The following is a 17,864-nucleotide window of genomic DNA, read 5'->3' on the forward strand; positions in this document are numbered from 1 at the left end:
CCATTATTAAATCTACTTAAGTAAAGTACAGATACACGAAAATTGTACTTAAGTACAGTAACGACGTACTTGTACTTCGTTACTTCCCACCACTGGAATAAGTGTGCTGTGGTGGGGGCGTCTTTTAACTGTGCCAGGAGCCACCTGGGAGCTGCTGGGGCCACACTGAGATGTGATAAGCAGACACGCTGTGTGAATAAGGAGGAGAGGGCTTATGGGGCGCAGGTCTGATAACATCCTGTCGTATATAACCAGTAGACAAAGCCCACCGGAGACAGAGCATCAATACCCACACATGTACACCATCATTACTGTCCCCACACAAAGCCTGGTGTCAATAGCCGCCGGGTTATGGAGGCGTCTCTCAAATTAAAATCTTGTATCACACTGCATCTGATGGCAACAACTATTTAGCAGCCATATTTTACAGCCGAGCCAATAAAAAGTAATAACCGTTGTATTTAATGTATCTGTTCTGCCAGCTGCCCAGCAGAAAGGGTCTTAATAGGAGCTGTCGATCACTGTCAGCACAGCGTGGTGCTCAACAAGAGGCCGGCTGTAATAAACATGTGGGGGGAGATAACAGCGGCTGCCTGCAACGCTCTCCTGTTAACTTCCTGTTTGTAACCCTCATCATTTGTCACGTTGACTGCTCAGAGTGTCGCCCCCTGCCCCTTTACCTCTCTCTCTTTTCATGCTGTAGCCATTATTACTCATCAGACACATGACAGTCAGGCTGACATGGGTACATGATGCTGCAGAAAGAAGCAGCTGCTGGGTTCGGCCAGGGCAGCCACACATCACAACTCACTTCAAGGTGAAATGTTATCTCTCTGATGCTTGGAGAATGACACCAGTTGAGCTGTGAATTGCTTCAAATAAAAAGCTGGTCAGTTTTTGTTTTTAAGGTAAAATTATGACTGTAGATGAATGAACTCTTTACATAGCAGAATTAGCAGCCCTTCCTAATGAAATTACACAAAACTCTTAATGTTTCTGTGGAAAAAAACATAATAAAAACAGTGCAATATTATAGTGGTATTGCTTGTAATGCCAAAATAAAACAAAGACAAAACATCTCCAAAGTTTTATCAGTATATTCTTGTTTCTTGTAACAAGAAAAGTGAAAAATAACAAGACCAGATTTATCAGCTCTTCTGTGCTTTCTTCACTTCCAAGACAATCAGCATTGAACCTTCCATAAGGTTCCCACACTTCTGGTGGGAAGCAAATTCATTAGACCACCAAAAAAAATAAATACAATTTGTTTGTGCCTCAGAGAAAGGATAGAGGACACTTATTTTGGGGATGAAAGCTCCACTGTGTGTGGCTGAAAGCGCAAGATTTCAAAAACTTAGGAAAGAGAGTTTCTTTCCAAAGTTGAGCAACAATTGTGAGATTGTTGAAGTGTTAAGGAAGACATCTTTGAGAGCTCCTCATAGTCGATGACTTCAAGGTCACTGTCCAAGAAAAACCTGGTGTTTCGGAAATCTGTTCTTTGGTTTAATGTCACTAACTTGAGCACTTTATTTTGTCTAGAGAGGGAACAGAGAAACCTTCAACCCTAAAAACAAAAAATGCAGTCAAATTCTTATCAAATCTTATGTAAACTATAAAATCCAGTCCAAATAGATTCAACTCAAATACATTTTAAAATCATTCTAGATTTCTCACCAAATGTTAAAGGCAACATTCATAAATGTAGATTTCAGATGTAGCATGATTAGCATTTTTAAGGTTTGTGTTGTAGAGTACAGGAAACTTGTTTAAGCTAATTCTCAGCAGCCTTAACTGTCAGCCTGAAATCATTTCCACGTCATCCATGAGGACAGCGGTGTTCTCATGGCAGTTAAATGGTTCATTAACAGTTTAAAGAGCATCTACACCTCAGTATTTAGTTGCGTTGACATTGTAGAGTCGTGTTAGGAGAACATGCATGAAGATGTGCTCTCACCCTGCATGTGATTGTGGGTAAACTCTCAGTGAACTGTGTGCACAGCGTCCCCTCTCCTTCGTTAGAGGACAGCAGTGTGGATAATGAGAGCACAGCATCCTGACTGCAGTTTTAATCGCTATAAAAAGCTCCACCCCGCCCTCTTGTCCCACAGGACAGAGATTAAATGCTTCTTCACATTAGTAATGTCAGCACAAAATGATTATCTTTTCTGAATAATTTATTCCTCATCCCAGTGTAATTTTCCTATCTCTCCCTTTTTGCCTCTTTTGCTCTACAGGAGACGGTAAATGGCTGTTAGTCTCCAGAAAACCTATAGATCGTTGTTTCCATCAATCAATTAAAAAACACTTACCTCACACTCAACATGATTTATATCTTGTTAATAGAATTGTCTCACTATATTCCTGTATTATTATAGCCTTAATTCCATTAGCTGTTTGCTTAATGCTTTTTTTAAGGCTGACCTCCAGCAGCACAGAGATGAAGGGAGGATTAGTCTGATACTGGCCAGAATTCTGAGCTTTTTTCTGGGAAAGTTGTAGGTCAGAGCATTTGGAGGACTCCGGACAATGACTCCAGATTGGCATTTGTTGTCCCAAAGACCTTGCCCTTTTTATGAAAACCTTTTCACTTCAGTGGAATTAAATTTAAAGATCTCAATGCAGTAAATCTTAGCATTTCACCTTTAACTGTTATATGAGGTGAAGTCAGACTCTGGTTCAGACATGAGAAAACAAGGAGGAAACGAGGCTCACATAGACTTGAAATCATTTATTAAAGATGTTGAGTAACTGACAGAAGAACCGCAGAGCATCTGATGGGAACAATCAAAAGCAAAGGCAACAGGATGACAGTCATAAAATAGTTACTTAACACAGAAATTAATGTAGAGGGATCTGTAATAAAAAATAACCTAATAAAACCAAAAGGTAAAGCCTGACAATAATCCAATAATCCAAAACAAAAGAACAAAGAATCATAAACAGAACTGTGAATGGCTGTGATTAACCCATGCAAAAAGTAGTTCTAACTAAACATGGTCTATCTCAGTGTTTCTCTACCCTGGTCCTCACTGCCCCCCTGCTCTGCATGTTTTAGATGTGCCTCTATTCCAGAACAGCTGATTCAAATGATCAGGGGGGCGGTGAGGACCAGGGTTGAGAAACACTGGTTTAGATCTTCACGTTGCCGGTCGTTACCTTTGTTATCCCTTGTCTCCTGTTTCATTGTGTTTTGGATTTCCTTGTTTTCCCTGGATTTTGGATTTAGCTAGTTTGTTTAAAATAACATCTGCATAAAGTACGTCCACTGCCTGCTGCGTTTGTGTCCACTGCCACACCACATCATGACACAAACCAGAATGAAAGAGCCCATCTTTAAACAATTAATGTGTAATTAAACAATAACGGTGACATAAATTTTATAAAATAGATCACACTTTAATAAATATTTGTTGTATTTAACATATTTCAGGTAAGTAAACATGTAATGAAATAGATCCATTCCTATAATTTTATGTGATTGAACATTACAGGTTACAAATGTTCTTATCATCTGAGGTAATACACTTTATGAACTTTTAAAAAAAATATTTTTTAAATATAAATTTGGTTAAAAAATAAAAAAGGGGTCAAAATGGAATAAAAATATGCCTCATCTATATAGTTTAGTAGAATAATTTCACAGATTTTGAGTTAATAGGTCACATGACCTAGAAGCTATTGAAGAAAAATACTAAAGAAATGGCAAAAAAAAAGGGAAACACCTAAAACATGCAGGACAGGGGGGCGGTGAGGACCAGGGTTGAGAAACACTGGTCTAAATACAAAACCAAGGAGACAAAAAACTCATTTATGATCATGATACTAATGTTGTCTGAAGCCCATCCACGCCTGGTTCAGATTGTAAGTATTGAGCCATTTTGCACAGGTTGCCTCAAGCCCTTTCTCCTGCTGCAGTGAGGTCCAACTTAGGTCCTGGGCTTTAATGGCCCACTGGTCAGTTCTTGTGCTGTCCTATGATCCTGTCCAGCATTTCTCTGTAAATAAAATAAAAGGAAGAATTGGGAATTACTTCCTTCATTGAGAAACATTGATGTTGGCTACATAAGAAGTAAAAGCAACTAATTGCAACATAATGTCAATAAGTGAGAGGTCTTTTTCTTTAAAATCCCATCTGTGCTTATACACATAATCCCTTATATACATGTAAGATCCTTACATGATCTAAAGATCATAATTGATCTGAAACATAAAAGGGTTTTACCTGTTTGCCTTATTGTATAAAAAGAAACACAGTTTCTATATTTTCTGGGATTGACTGTTTCTCTGTTTTCTTAGTGTGGAAAAAAATTAATGTACATATGCTCAGCAACAAGAACAGGATGTATCTGTGGGCCATATTGAAGGAATGAGTATGCCCAAGTTGATTTTTTACATTTTAGGAAGATTTTAATTGATCAGTGAAAATCTTGCCATAAAGATTTTAGACAAGTGTCCATCTGGATCAACCGCTTGTGCCAGAAGGCCAAATTTGCATCATTTTTGAGCTGTAGTTGAGAGCTACACAAAATTAAAAAAAAACACAATTTTATTTTCAACGCAGACAACTGTCAAGCTGCACTTTGAACACTTGATCCAAACTGTTCCGTTCTACCCATCTGGCTGTGTCACTGTCTGGCTGAGGCTGGCTGTCCTGCTGGAAGGTGAACCTTCCTTTCAGTCTCAAGTCATCAGCAGTAACTAAAAGACTTTTTTCTTTTGATTTCCCTCATTTTAGCTTCTCCATCTTCCTGATAAACACATGCTGTTTATGTTCATGTGTATGTAACAGTCACTACTAATCAATGAAAAAGAGATGGTATGTTTATGAACCCATTGTTACTTGTTCTTCTGAGGCAAAACTAATCATTTAGTCAGTGCCCTTGACACGATGATATGTAAGTTACATTTTAAATATTCATCACGTTTGGCCTTGTGAACCCATTACAGTGCTCCATGTTCAGAACCAACACACACATCCTGCAGAAGGTGAGCTACAAACCCGCAAAAAGTGTCGTCAAATAATCAATCACATGCCCTGGCTATGATTGTGCTCATCTATTACTTAAGACTGTTGCATAGTATTTCAATATATTAGGAGGGGATGAATAGGGAAGGCGCATGGCACTGGTGTTAGAGGCAGTAGATGAATTCAGCTGTGTGAGCTAATGAGGATCATATCACACAGCCTATGATACTGAACCTTCTCCAGGTCCATGTCAAACATGGGTCTCTGCTCAAGGTCAGTATTTCTATAAGCACCATGTGGCATTAAAAGAATCACGGCAGAGTCATCGGTTGTCTAAAACTACGTACTGATTAAATGATTTTTTTTGGACAATGAGACCCTGTGTCTCCATGACGTTTTCTGGTGTAAATATGAACAAATTATGGCAAAATCACAAATTAAAAATAGCACTGTCATGTACCAAAACCATCCAAAAATACTTCATATTTTTATCAAAGGAAATTTAAGAAATTCCTTGAACTACAAATCAGCACATATGCTTCAGCAGTTTTACAAATAGTTCCCATAAACATGGCAGGTTGATGCCACTTCTACACCGTATGTACACAAAACAACAAAACATAATGTGATATAGTTACTTTTAGAACAGAAAATCAACAAAAAATCCCAAAAACTGCAAAAAATATATCATTTTGATTCTATGATGCATGCCTTTATTTTCACTACTGTGCATTATTGCAATAGTGACTGTACTGCTGCCAGAGTCCTGACCTACACCAAGAAAATGTATCTGTTTGTTAAAGAATACATTTAAAAATGTTGTTATCGCTATATAAAACACTAAATGGTCTTTGACCAAAATCCATTTTTGGTGAAATATGAGCCATGTCTGTACAGACCTGCTCACTACATGCCCCTATGACCAGAACTAAACAATGTGAGGCAGCAGTTAGTTTCTATGCTCCTCCGATCTGGAACAAACTCCCTGAAAACCTGACTCTGCCATAACATTGTTGACCAGAGTGTATAATACTTTTTATTATTATTTATTTATTGTATTATTATTGGAACCTTGAAACAACATTTTGCTCAATATGTACAATTTAAATGTACAGATGAATGACAATAAAGTCTGTCGAACTGTTTGAAACATCTGTTTCTTTTCTGCGTTTAGCATCTGTGTTTTAAAATGTTTTTCTTTTATTTAATGTTTTTATGCTTTGCTGTTTTCTTTTTGCCATTCCTTTCAAATAAACTTGCTTGCCTTGTCTTGGCTTATAGACATGCTGCTCATATCTCACCAACATTATTGCAATGTTTTATCTTAATAAAACAGAGACGGGCAGTGCTCCTCATTTTCATGCAAAGTCTGTGCTTTTCACATCAGTCTTTCCAAAAACCCAAATATGTTCTTTGTTCTTCACCAGATGTAGGAACTTTCTACCATACTCGCAGTATGCAGCTCTACCTGGGGGAGGGGCAGCATTATGATCATTTTATTCTCTATGTAGTCAGAAAAATGTCAGACATGCTTTATTAGATACTGCATGTTAGGAAAGTTCCACAGCTGTGTGAATATCTGCTGCTAGCAGGTTACTGATGGGACTCTGTGTACAGTAGACAGAAGTGCAGATGATTCAGCTTAATTAAATAAAAGCTCTCAGGCCCAATCTGAGTGATACGAACATTAATGGACATTTGTTGAAGCCAAACAAAGGACAGTAACGCTCATTCAAACATATTAATCCCATGATTATATTGACCTGTTTAATCTGTTATTGATTCTAAAATGGGCTAAATCAATCCAGCAAATAGAACACTTAGTGAGACAAGCCTCATGTGGTTTATGGGAATTTATTCCAACTGACAGCATTTGATTAGGGGAGCACATTTATGCAATATCTGAACCTATGCAGCAGAGATTTTGGCACACTTACACATAATAGATACTGCTGTTGCGGTAATGTTCCTCACTGGGAGACAAGTAGAAACTCCTGCATTGTGCTTTTAAAGGCAGCAGCCTGGTGAGGCTCTGAATGAGGGGTTAAAGTGGTGGGAGCATGTTTGCTAAGCTGTTTGAGGAGCATTCTCATATGGCCGCTGGTAGTGATGGGGCACGGGGGGGAGGGGGGGCTTTCCATCTCAGTTCTCTGGAGTGCAATGATGGAATGACCTGGACTTGATCTTTGAGGGCAACATGCCTGATGGCTCCTGCAGATTGATAAATTGATTCAAAACTATTACCATGGTAAAAAAGCAATAAGGTCATAAAAATTGCATCGGTCCGTCCGGCTAAGTAAATCCGGGGCGATTTCAGTAGCGGGTATGATGGGGCAGGAGGCGCCGGGCATGAGGTGGAATGAGAGAGCAAGAAATGACTTTGAAGAGCTCATCATCTTCAATCTATTTTTCCTGCAGGGGCTCCATGCCTCTGCATAGAGGCACTTCATTACAGGGGAATAACTGTACACAGACAGAGCCCCGGCCAGCCTCTGCCGATCCCCTCGGGCCCCTGGGGGCCTCCAGCTGGTTAATACCTCATCACTGGCTTCATTGAACTCTTTAATCTGCACTCCTGTGATCAATAGGAGCCCGCTGTAAATTAAAAAGGCCATTTCGTGTAATCAACCCTGTTAATGCTCATTCTGAAAACCATTATTTGTGGAAGGTATTTAGGAGAAAATTGCCACCGTGACAAACCTTGTGATACTCCCCTCCCCCATGCTGAACCCCGGCCCCCCTCTCTGTCTGCACCAAGCTCACTATCTGTGGTCAGAGCTTTGGAGGAGAGTTAACACAACAGTGTCAGTGATCTGATAGGGACGAATAGTGAAAGCAATTATTTAAACCTGCTGCAGTGCCCCCTGCTGCTGAGACACAGCATCTGTAGCCTGTGCAGGTGCGCTCCCGCAGGGGGGCGTGGTGAGGTGTGGGGGGCGGCGCCAGAAGCAGGACTTTGTAATTGTCTTTATTCATGTGTAACTGATGAACAAACCTCCAGTCACTAGGTGGCAGCAGTGTTCAAACTAATCAACAGGCTGCATGTTCAAGCCAGTAGAAGCATCTAAACAGCCCTGTTGTTAACAGAGCAGAGCTGAGTGGACACGCGTGGATGTTTTGACACATCTGCCGCCATCAAGGAGAGATGGAGAAGTTTGACAGCGAACAGAAAAACGGAGGCAGAGGTCAGCAAAGCAAGCATGACGGAGTTTTATGGCCATGCAAAGAGATTTTTCTTTCAGTTAGAATAAAGCGGTCATAATATTACAAGAACTTAGTCAAATTAGCAGAATATTTACTATTGGCAGAAAAAGACGCAATATTGCTGGAAGAAAGTTGCTAAATGATGAGTTGAAAGTAATTTTAATAATAAAAAAAATCTTCATAGAACTGTGATGTACGGAGCCCCTAAGGGTACATGGAGAAAAAGAAAAAGCAATCAAGAATTACTTTCTCGAGATCCCGACTTACCGAGATCCACAAGGTCAGAGACATAATGAAATAATCACAATGATGGAGGAGATTTATAGGGTTTCATTTTGAGCTTGGACTTAAGTATAAACAGATCAGTGCTTGACAGAAGGTTTTCATATAAGTGAGAGGCATCTGAAGAGTTATTAGCGCACCAGTGTTCTGAATACCTGTGCTACCCAACAATGCTTCCTTGTGGCAGAGCGCATAGGAAAATCTGACGAGATGGTCAGAACACCGCTCATCAGATTTTCATACTATAGCGCATCTAGACATTTATGTCTGTCTGTCGATGTTACCGCACAGCATTCTGGAAGATTTACGCAGAGGAAAGGCTTTAGCCCAGGGGTGGGCAATCCTGGTCCTGGAGGGCCGGTGTCCTGCAGCTCTTAGATGTCTCCCTGGTCCAACACACTTGAAGCCAACAGCTGAATCACCTCCTCAGTGCAGGCAGGTTCTCCAGAGTCCTGCTAACGATCTCATTATTTGACTCAGGTGTGTTGAAGTGGAGATGCACCTAAAAGTTGCAGAGACCGACCCGCCCTCGAGGCCTGGAGTTTCCCACCCCTGCTTTAGACGGTCAACCTTTAAGCCAAGCAAGGTTGGTGTCAACAAGTAGTCCACTCACTCTTTGATTACCTAGCAACAACCTGTTGAGTATCTTACACATCAGCAGTTTTTGTGTTCATTGCTGCCTGAAAATACAAAACGATAAGGTGGAGTGAGAGGAGCAAAGGAGGAAACAGCTGGAGAGGAAATTGTGGATTAAACAGTAAAGGTCACATCGGCAGTTTGGTGGTATTTCATAAATTTAAAACAAAAACCTAATCAATAATTATCCATATTTACTGTGCTGAAACTCTTACAATACATGTTCAGCCATGTTGCCCAGCCCTATGTTGAATCTTTCAGCGAAGAGCATTTTGGCAGGAAAAAAAAAAGCTGCTGATTCTGTCAGAGAGGAAGTCAAACTCCCACATAGTTTTAGTAAATTCTTGTTTTGTACACAGTTAGCCACATCTCAGTGTCCAGGTCTTACAACAAAGCAAAAGTGCTGTGGATGTTGTAGTTGAATGAGGCAGCAGTGGCTGAATGCGGCTACAGTCGGACCAAGAGCAACACTTCAGTGTCCCAATGAAGAGAGCTTGTAGACTGGGAAATGGAGGACAGAATAGATCAGTTAGAAAGGAGGGGATGAGCTTTGAGTGGCACACACATACATTCACGCGCGCACACGCACACACACACACACACACACACACACCCTGTGGGAGCGAAAATGAAATTTTCCAGGCAGCTATTTCTGCAGCAAATTCAATTACTGAAGGCACTTGTACAAAGAGCTGTGACTTCCCTGATGGTGAGATTGGAAAAGGCTGATGGCTGCAGACAGTGAATAACAGGACATGGCCGCGGCGCCTGCTGAGGGCAGGTACGAGCACAAAAACAATAAGGGCCGTGTGGACAGGTGTGAGAGCGCAAAGGCCGCAGAGATAAAAGGTTACGAGTTCAGAAAAGTTCTATCGCATTATCTTCCTTTTATATAAAGTGAGAGGAGGGATTATGCTGCAGCCCTGCACTGCGTAAATGGCTGCTGTCAGTACATGTGAGTCTGCCTCCATCACACACTGCAGCACTTAAACACACCTGAGATGATGAATTGGAGCAGAGACAAAGCAGGATATTAACCTTAGAGGCTGGCACACAAACACACCTGGAGAGCAACACAAGAAACAGAAATCCCTGCTTCATTCAGATCCAGAAATATAACAGAGCACCAAACGCAATGCATTTATGTGAATTCAATTCTGCACCTCCTTTTATTGTACTTGAATGAATATTAAATATTACTTGCAGTGGCACACGGGCATATACATATATATAGTTATAAAACACGCTGTTCATGTGTTCACTTATTCTGTCTGACTCTGACTTTAAGTCCGTTTTTTAGAATGTTAATCATATAAGAATAGTGTTTACGTCTTTGATTGTGTGTATTTGAAGTGCCCTACCACATCATGTTGCCATGGAGAGGATGCTGTCCCATCCTAAAATAACAGCATTAGACCTGCTTCAACATGCTTGTCCGCGTGGCTAGCCTCTTGGAAAATGTGTGTCCTGTCTGGTAATCCTGATCGCCTGCTCTTCATTCTCATTGTGTGCCTTTTCTTTAATTTCTCTTTTCTGCGCCACAAAGCTGGTGGCTTTACCTCCGCGGAAGAGGAGATCTAAAGTATTTGATTCCAATTCCAGGCAAACCCTAAGGGGGACTTCATCAGCACAGCAGCCTCTGGTGCTTTACACCGTGACAGAACGAGAGGGGAGAGAAAAGCTATTAAAGTTGTATCTTAAAAGGTCAATAACACTGGCTGTAATGACTCTGACTGTTTAATCCAAATATATGGGTGTGTGGCTGAACCCTGCTGCTGACATTGATAGACTTGAATGGCAAGTGAAGGATTCTTCAGTGTCAAAATATCCCAGACCAAGAAGTAATGAGGGACATCACCTGAGTGTAAACTGAAATACAGATCTCCATATTCCTTCCTTCAATCACTTCAAGTGTGTGTGTGTGTGTGTGTGTGTGTGTGTGTGCGTGCGTGCGTGCGTGTGTGTGTGTGCGTGTGGGTGTGTGTGAGGGGGTGAAGGGATGGGAGGGGGGTCAATGGTGGGGGAAGGGATGATTTGTGTGAACCTTTGCGTGCAATAGAATCAATACTTGAGCTTCCTACATCTCACAATATGTTCGCTGCTAGGAAAAGGTGATTGCCTAGGAAACCATCAGTCTATCTGCATTAGCAAGAGTTATAGACTGTAGAAGGTTAATTCTAGACAGTACATTTAAATAAGGGAAAGTTAAGTGGTAACCAGGTAATTTCATTGCTCATGTTTAGAATATATTGTCTCTAGAAGCAGATGTGTTTAAGGCTGGCCACAGTAAAAGGCCACTCTAAAATGTTATAACTCTGATTAATTATAAATGAAATGATATCAGGTTTGTATAGCATGTTATCATATTATGTTATATTTTCTGGATTGTAGCCCTGGGACAGTGTGACAGACGCGAGGCTGCTATACCGATGCCATAGATGAAGTGTCTTTCCAAAAGTCACAAGAATAGAGATGGGCAGGGGATCCATCCATCCACCGACTGCAGGACCAACTCCTATCTCTGTTGCCCCATCACTCCTTAGCATGCCTCCAAATGGAGTAGGATGTGGATGATGGGGTGGCGGTACTCCTAACTTACCTTGCCTCAAAAGATGTTAGAAGATTATGCTAAAAGTAATCACCACTGTTCAGAGCCAAAGAAAAGAAACTACACAATCCTGTAGCAAATAAATTCCTTGTCAACAAATAATAACAACATGGAGTCAAGTGAGCACAGGTAAAACCACGACATCTTCCCACTGGTACTGGTCAAACGACCCCCCATAATCCATGAACTGTGGATGTCCCAGAGCCTCTGCAGTAGCTGGTTATACCAGGCAACCCAAACCTGATCCAACTAAGCTGTGCTGCTGACCAGCTCTGCTGACTAGTGGATTTCTGAGTGGCGTCAAAAAGATGTTTCACACTTCAACATGAGTACATTAAAAAACCAGAAAATTGCAACAAGTGCATTTCAATTTAAGACAGATTATTCAACAAGGTCAAATTCACATCAAAAATATCTCATTCAGAAATGCCTAATCTGAATAATCCAATGTAATCCTATCAAAAGAATCAATTTCAACATGTCACTTGTTCTTGTCATAAGCTAATTTTAACCACTAGTCCATGACTTAAATACCTAAAAGTCAGTTGCATAGCATTTTGACTTTTCCACCTTCATGTTCTCAAGAGTAGCTTTCTCTCTCTAAGTGTGTGTCTGCACTCTGCAGTGAGGTGCTTGGTGTTGTTTGGGAGATGGGCTGATAAGCAGTTTTGTTTGTCCAGACCTTAAACACAGTCTGATATCATCTGCGTGTCTCCTGGGCAGCTAATGTGATATTTGCAGCCGCCTGGCCCCTGAATCCGGTGTCAAGCAGCAGATCTCATCTGCAATGTAAGACAATTTCCGCACATCTGAAAAGACACTTTCTCCAGTCAATAGAGTACAAATTGCTCTTGGAGAATGGGTTTCCTCTTAACTAAAGGTGACTCACTTTCCTCCCAAGGTTCACTGTGTTACCCCTCCTTTTTTAATAATTTGTACATTTAGATGTTTAGTTGGTCTGCTTTGCGCTCGAACTGTGTCATCAATCAGATTCATTCGGGCAAACAGCTTCTGCCACAAGATTACAGGTTATTAAAAGGTTGATCACAAGGCAGCAGGCCGTGTCTCAGCCCCTCTTATCATTCACCCACCTCTTCTTGTCAACAAATGCTGTTTCCACTGTTTCACCACAATATTTACTGCAACTTCATATGAAAAGAGTCACAATCCATCCTTCTGAATCTCCATGAAAAAATATAGGATACACAAACATGACTATTCTAGCACTACATGCTTATCTATGAGGCTCACTGGTTACTAGAAGCTTGTTGATTAGTATAATGGGAAACGGTAGATGGTCATAAGGTTGTGCTTTTCTGTTGCATCTTATAAACAAACATTGGATTTGCTATGTAACTGTTAGCTGAAGATCTATCAGGATAGTAATATACTGATAGGTATATCAATTATAGCGGTTAACATCACTGCTAATTAAAAGTGATGTTAGCCACATTTCAGGAGCAGTCCAGAAAGAATCATCTTAATTACTTTTTTATAAAGTTGATAATGCAAAGAATATCAGCCTTCAAATATTCTATGGAGGCATTTTTTTCTAAATTCAAAACTCCAGCAGATGGATGACATTATTAATGAAAATATGACTGAACAAGAGTTTTTGGACACTTTTGAGGAAACAATACCCCTAAAAATGTGAGCCGTAACATACACTGAACATTTGAGGAACATTTGAGTTTGTGATTTTTCTTTATTATTTGTTGGGTTCTCTGCTGATTGTTCCATTCATTGTCTGCTCTGGAAACACCTTTAAAGACAATTGATTCACAGCCGGAAATTCTCAGAAAGATTTATGGATGATCTAACTAGATTCTCAGTTAACACATAAATAATTCCTTTGATTACTCAGCACTGAAGAAATTAATGTCTTTATTTAAATTAAAAGAAGGGCTTATCACCATGGTATTTAAATAAGACAAACGATGACAGGACTTAAATAATGACTCTGTCTTTATGTTGGCCTTACATTATTATTGCCTTTTATCTTTGTCCAGGATATTAATATTAGAGCACTGTGAATTAATACTTTTGATCATTAAGGGTTCAGAGCTGAGTGAGTAGAAGAAGCAAGTGCTCAGGTCGTCATTAATAACCATCATAAAACAGAAGATGTGGCTCTTCAGGGCCTCATTGCAGGTGATTGATCATAAATATTAACTATTCAAAATGGCAAATAGATGGCACCATTTAAATCCTTCATATATGTCTAGTTATGGAAGTGCAGCATTTAACAGTGGAAACATATTTCATGCAGAAAAGCTGTCAAAGAGAGAGAAAGCAGGAGATTGTGGACAAGTGGGCAAAGCATACAAAGCACCTCATGGCTAGCAGAAGTAAACCACCAGGCCATGTCATTAGTGAGTGTAACACAGTTTACCAGGGTGTCACCAGATAGTGGTGCTGTTGCTTCGAATCCTGTCAATAGAAAATGCTGCGAAGATAAGTTTTAATTACGCTTGTTTCTTTGTAGCATGCATCTTCTTCCTTTGCTGTCATTCCACTACTACCTCCAATGCAGCAACACCTTATATTTGTTAGAAGTACTGAAGTAATGTCATTTTTCCTTTTATGCACGCTTTAACTGCATATCCAGAAGGAATACTAAACTAACATTTCCAGACTTGTAAGGAGAAGGACACAACCAGATCTAAGAAATATATAAGCGAGGCAGAAGACTGCCATGTAAATAATCTTGGAGGGTATTGGCAGAAAGTACATCACAGAAGAAGAGCTGACTGGATGTATAACAATTTTGTAACTAACAAATATAACGGCCTCTGCTCTCCACATGTTTGCATCTGATCTTCAGCTGAAAGGCTTTTTCTGATTTCTAACACAAACAGTCTTCAACTGTCATGATTTTCTTCCATGTTTTTGTAACATTAGAAACTTTTGGTTCTAGGGCCTATTTATTGCTTAGATCACTTTGTTCTGTGGTGTAATTGCTATGAAAACAAACACACTTAAGTTAATGCTGATTTTTTTTAATTCTCTAAACAACCACAATTACATGTACTTACTGTGTAACATCATTGGAATACAAAGGCAGAAGGTAAAATTGTGTACTAAGGTAGTTTCAGGAAGGCCTAAAAGATTTAAATATAGAAATGAGCCTAAACTAATCCTGATAATCATTTAATCATCCAAGTTGGGTTTTTAACTCATCATTAAGAATGACATTTCCTGTTTTTAATCTTCACCAAAGCATCTAGACCATTAAAGTATATGCTCTTTAAATCTTTTCATGCTGCTACAAAACATTATAATATCTACAAGCAAAATTCTCTGGTTTGAATGCAATGTTAAAGAGCTAAAATGTTGCTCAGTAATGATACTCACCAGGTTCAGCCAGCATCTTTTCTAGTCTTTAGAACACTGGAGGGCCCCATGCAGACCAAATCCAGCTAAACGCTGGGCTCCAGCAAAACCATTCTGGTCTTAGAGTTACTTAGTTAAGTGTTTTTCCCAGGTTGAATTGAGACTGACGCAACGTCACATTGTCCCATTCATTGTTGGAACCAAAATAAGTGACATTGGTCATATTCTTGGTTATGGGCTGGATGATTCTCCATCAGGATTTAAAACAAGATCAGACTCCACAAGGTGAATTTAAGAGGTCTTATCTGAGACTTGTTTTTGGAGTTACTCTCCTAAGAAAAGTGTGAATTGGTGAATCCATAATACTGAATGGCATGATCCGACATGATGATCTGTAGTAGCACAATAAAAATATGTGCAATTTTTTTCTGACTGATGGATTCTGTGATGGTTTAAACCCGCTACAGTCCTGTGGGATTTATTCCTTTAAAAGCCATCTATAAAGACATGTTCATACAGACAGTATGTCTGCTTTTACATGCAGCACTTAGTTTAAAAAAAACGTTTTGTTTCTCAGGATTATGAAAACACAGTGGAACTGAAATCATCATCACCTCTTTAATTTTTAACCTCCAGCCTTATAACCCCCAGTCGCCTCCCACCCAGCCACCTAATTACAGATCCCTAAATGATAAAAGCAGCTAAACGCCACGCTCCTGTGAGGCCCGCCTGCTGATCTAACAGCTCCTACACCCAGCAGAGCACCACCACCACCACCACCACCACACACATACACATAGATTTATTTCACACCAGCAGGGTGGGGTGGAGCCGCTGTGTTGTGGTGATCCCATACATCACACCTCGTGTGAGCACATATTAAGTGCTTCGCTCATCCTTCCACCCCCCCTCCATTAAAAGTAAATAATCTGTTAAGGAGTGGTGCTATTTGTCAGAGCTGACAGGTATCTGTTTGTACAGAGTGGTAAGGTGTGTGAGGAGGATGAGGCTGCCTGACGTGAGAGGATTCTTATTATCCTAATGCCGTCCCACGTTTGACCCCTGCAGAAAAAGAAACATCTTAAATTTCTATGAAATACACTGCAGTTTCATCTACTCTGAATTAAAAGCCCATAAAAAAAGTACACACAAACCTCAGTTCATTAACACTAATTTGCTAATGAGAACATGGCTAAGAGAGAAACCAATTAGTCCATACACCAAGCTGGAATAAATTACAACTCTGTGGCTGCTATGCTTTCATGTGTTTGCATATTTATGATGCTAAATTCATCGCACACCCCCTTATAAATCATGCAAATTTATAAAGCGGTGGTTTTGTTTTATTACAGCGTATTATGTCATGTTCGATGTCTGAGCTGTCACAGGAAGGAGGTAAAGGCCGGGCGGCAGGTGCTGTGTTGGAATTATTGATGGACACTTCCTGTCAGTCTGTACACAGCTGGCTAACAGCCTACGGTGTGTATGTGTGCATATGTGTGTATGTGTGCTATTTCCCTGGGGGCGACTGGGGGTCAGTCATCTATTGCCCCTCCATAACACAGATTCACCAGATCCTTGCAATTTGATTTTTGTTTTATCAGTAAATATGATATTTATGGGAAATTTATAATTATTTTTATTCAAGTTTTGTCATTTTCTCCTGTTTTCTAAAATGTTCCACCAAGTTGAAACAATAAACCGATATATAGCAAAGAGTCACTCTAGCGCCTCATCAATCAGTGTCTATTAACTAATTAAGTATCAGGACCAACATATACACACAAGGCAGGCAAATATTCACTCACACAACTGAATTGAGTACCGGTTTCAGGGATAGACCAAGACGTGAATGGACAATAAACTAACTTTGAACAGAAAAAAAGTGCCTGTAGAACCCAGTACCAAAACGGTTTTAACCCTCGTGTTGTCTTGCGGGTCAAAAGTGACCCAGTAGCATGTTAAGCTGTAGAAAAAAATATGTTAAACTATCATTTTCCAACTTGAAATTGTATGACCTTTCCTAAATTGACCCCATCATTAGAAAAAGTAATACTTTGTTTTTGTTCATATTTTCATGTGGGCTGTACACCACTAGGGTAGGAGGATTGTCTTATTGGTCATTTCTGATCTGTGAATTATAAAACCATTTAAACAGCAGAAAAAAGTTCAAACGTCACACAGAAACTGTCTCTAATACATACACACACACATAAACTTTCTCTAATACATACACACACACCTACACACCCGCATATGCACCACATACACACATCAAATACACTGCATATATCCACGGCATCAAAAGGGAAACTCGGGAATATAGCCAGACTTGTAGTCACAGGGACATCATAACTGGCTAACGCTCAAGCGTCGGTATGCTGGCAGTCGCCGTCTCTTGAAGCCCCGCTGACGAGTGGATTGGGAACCGGTGTGACGGTGATGTCAGCACGCCAGTCCTCCTGACCTAGCCTCCACAGTGCCATCTGGTGGTGACGGCGAGCCATGGGAACGAAAAACAACAAAAAAAACCCCAAACAACCGAGATCCCAACAGTACCCCCCCTCTAACGGTCGCCACCTGGCGGCCGAGACGAACTGGCAGGCAAAGAGGAACGACAATCAGTGATCAAATCAAAATCCAAAATAAACGAATCAGGGACCCAGCGGCGGACCGTAGCCCTCCCAGTTAACGAGGTACTGCCACCCACGACCTCGCAGACAGGAGTCTACAATCCGGCGAACAGTGTAAGCGGGGTGACCATCAATGATACGGGCGGGAGGAGGGGGCTCAGGTGGAGGGCACAAGGATTCTGGTCTGGACAGGTTTAACTTG

Source organism: Poecilia reticulata, linkage group LG12 (assembly GCF_000633615.1).
Source record: "Poecilia reticulata strain Guanapo linkage group LG12, Guppy_female_1.0+MT, whole genome shotgun sequence".
Taxonomy (NCBI): Eukaryota; Metazoa; Chordata; class Actinopteri; order Cyprinodontiformes; family Poeciliidae; genus Poecilia; species Poecilia reticulata.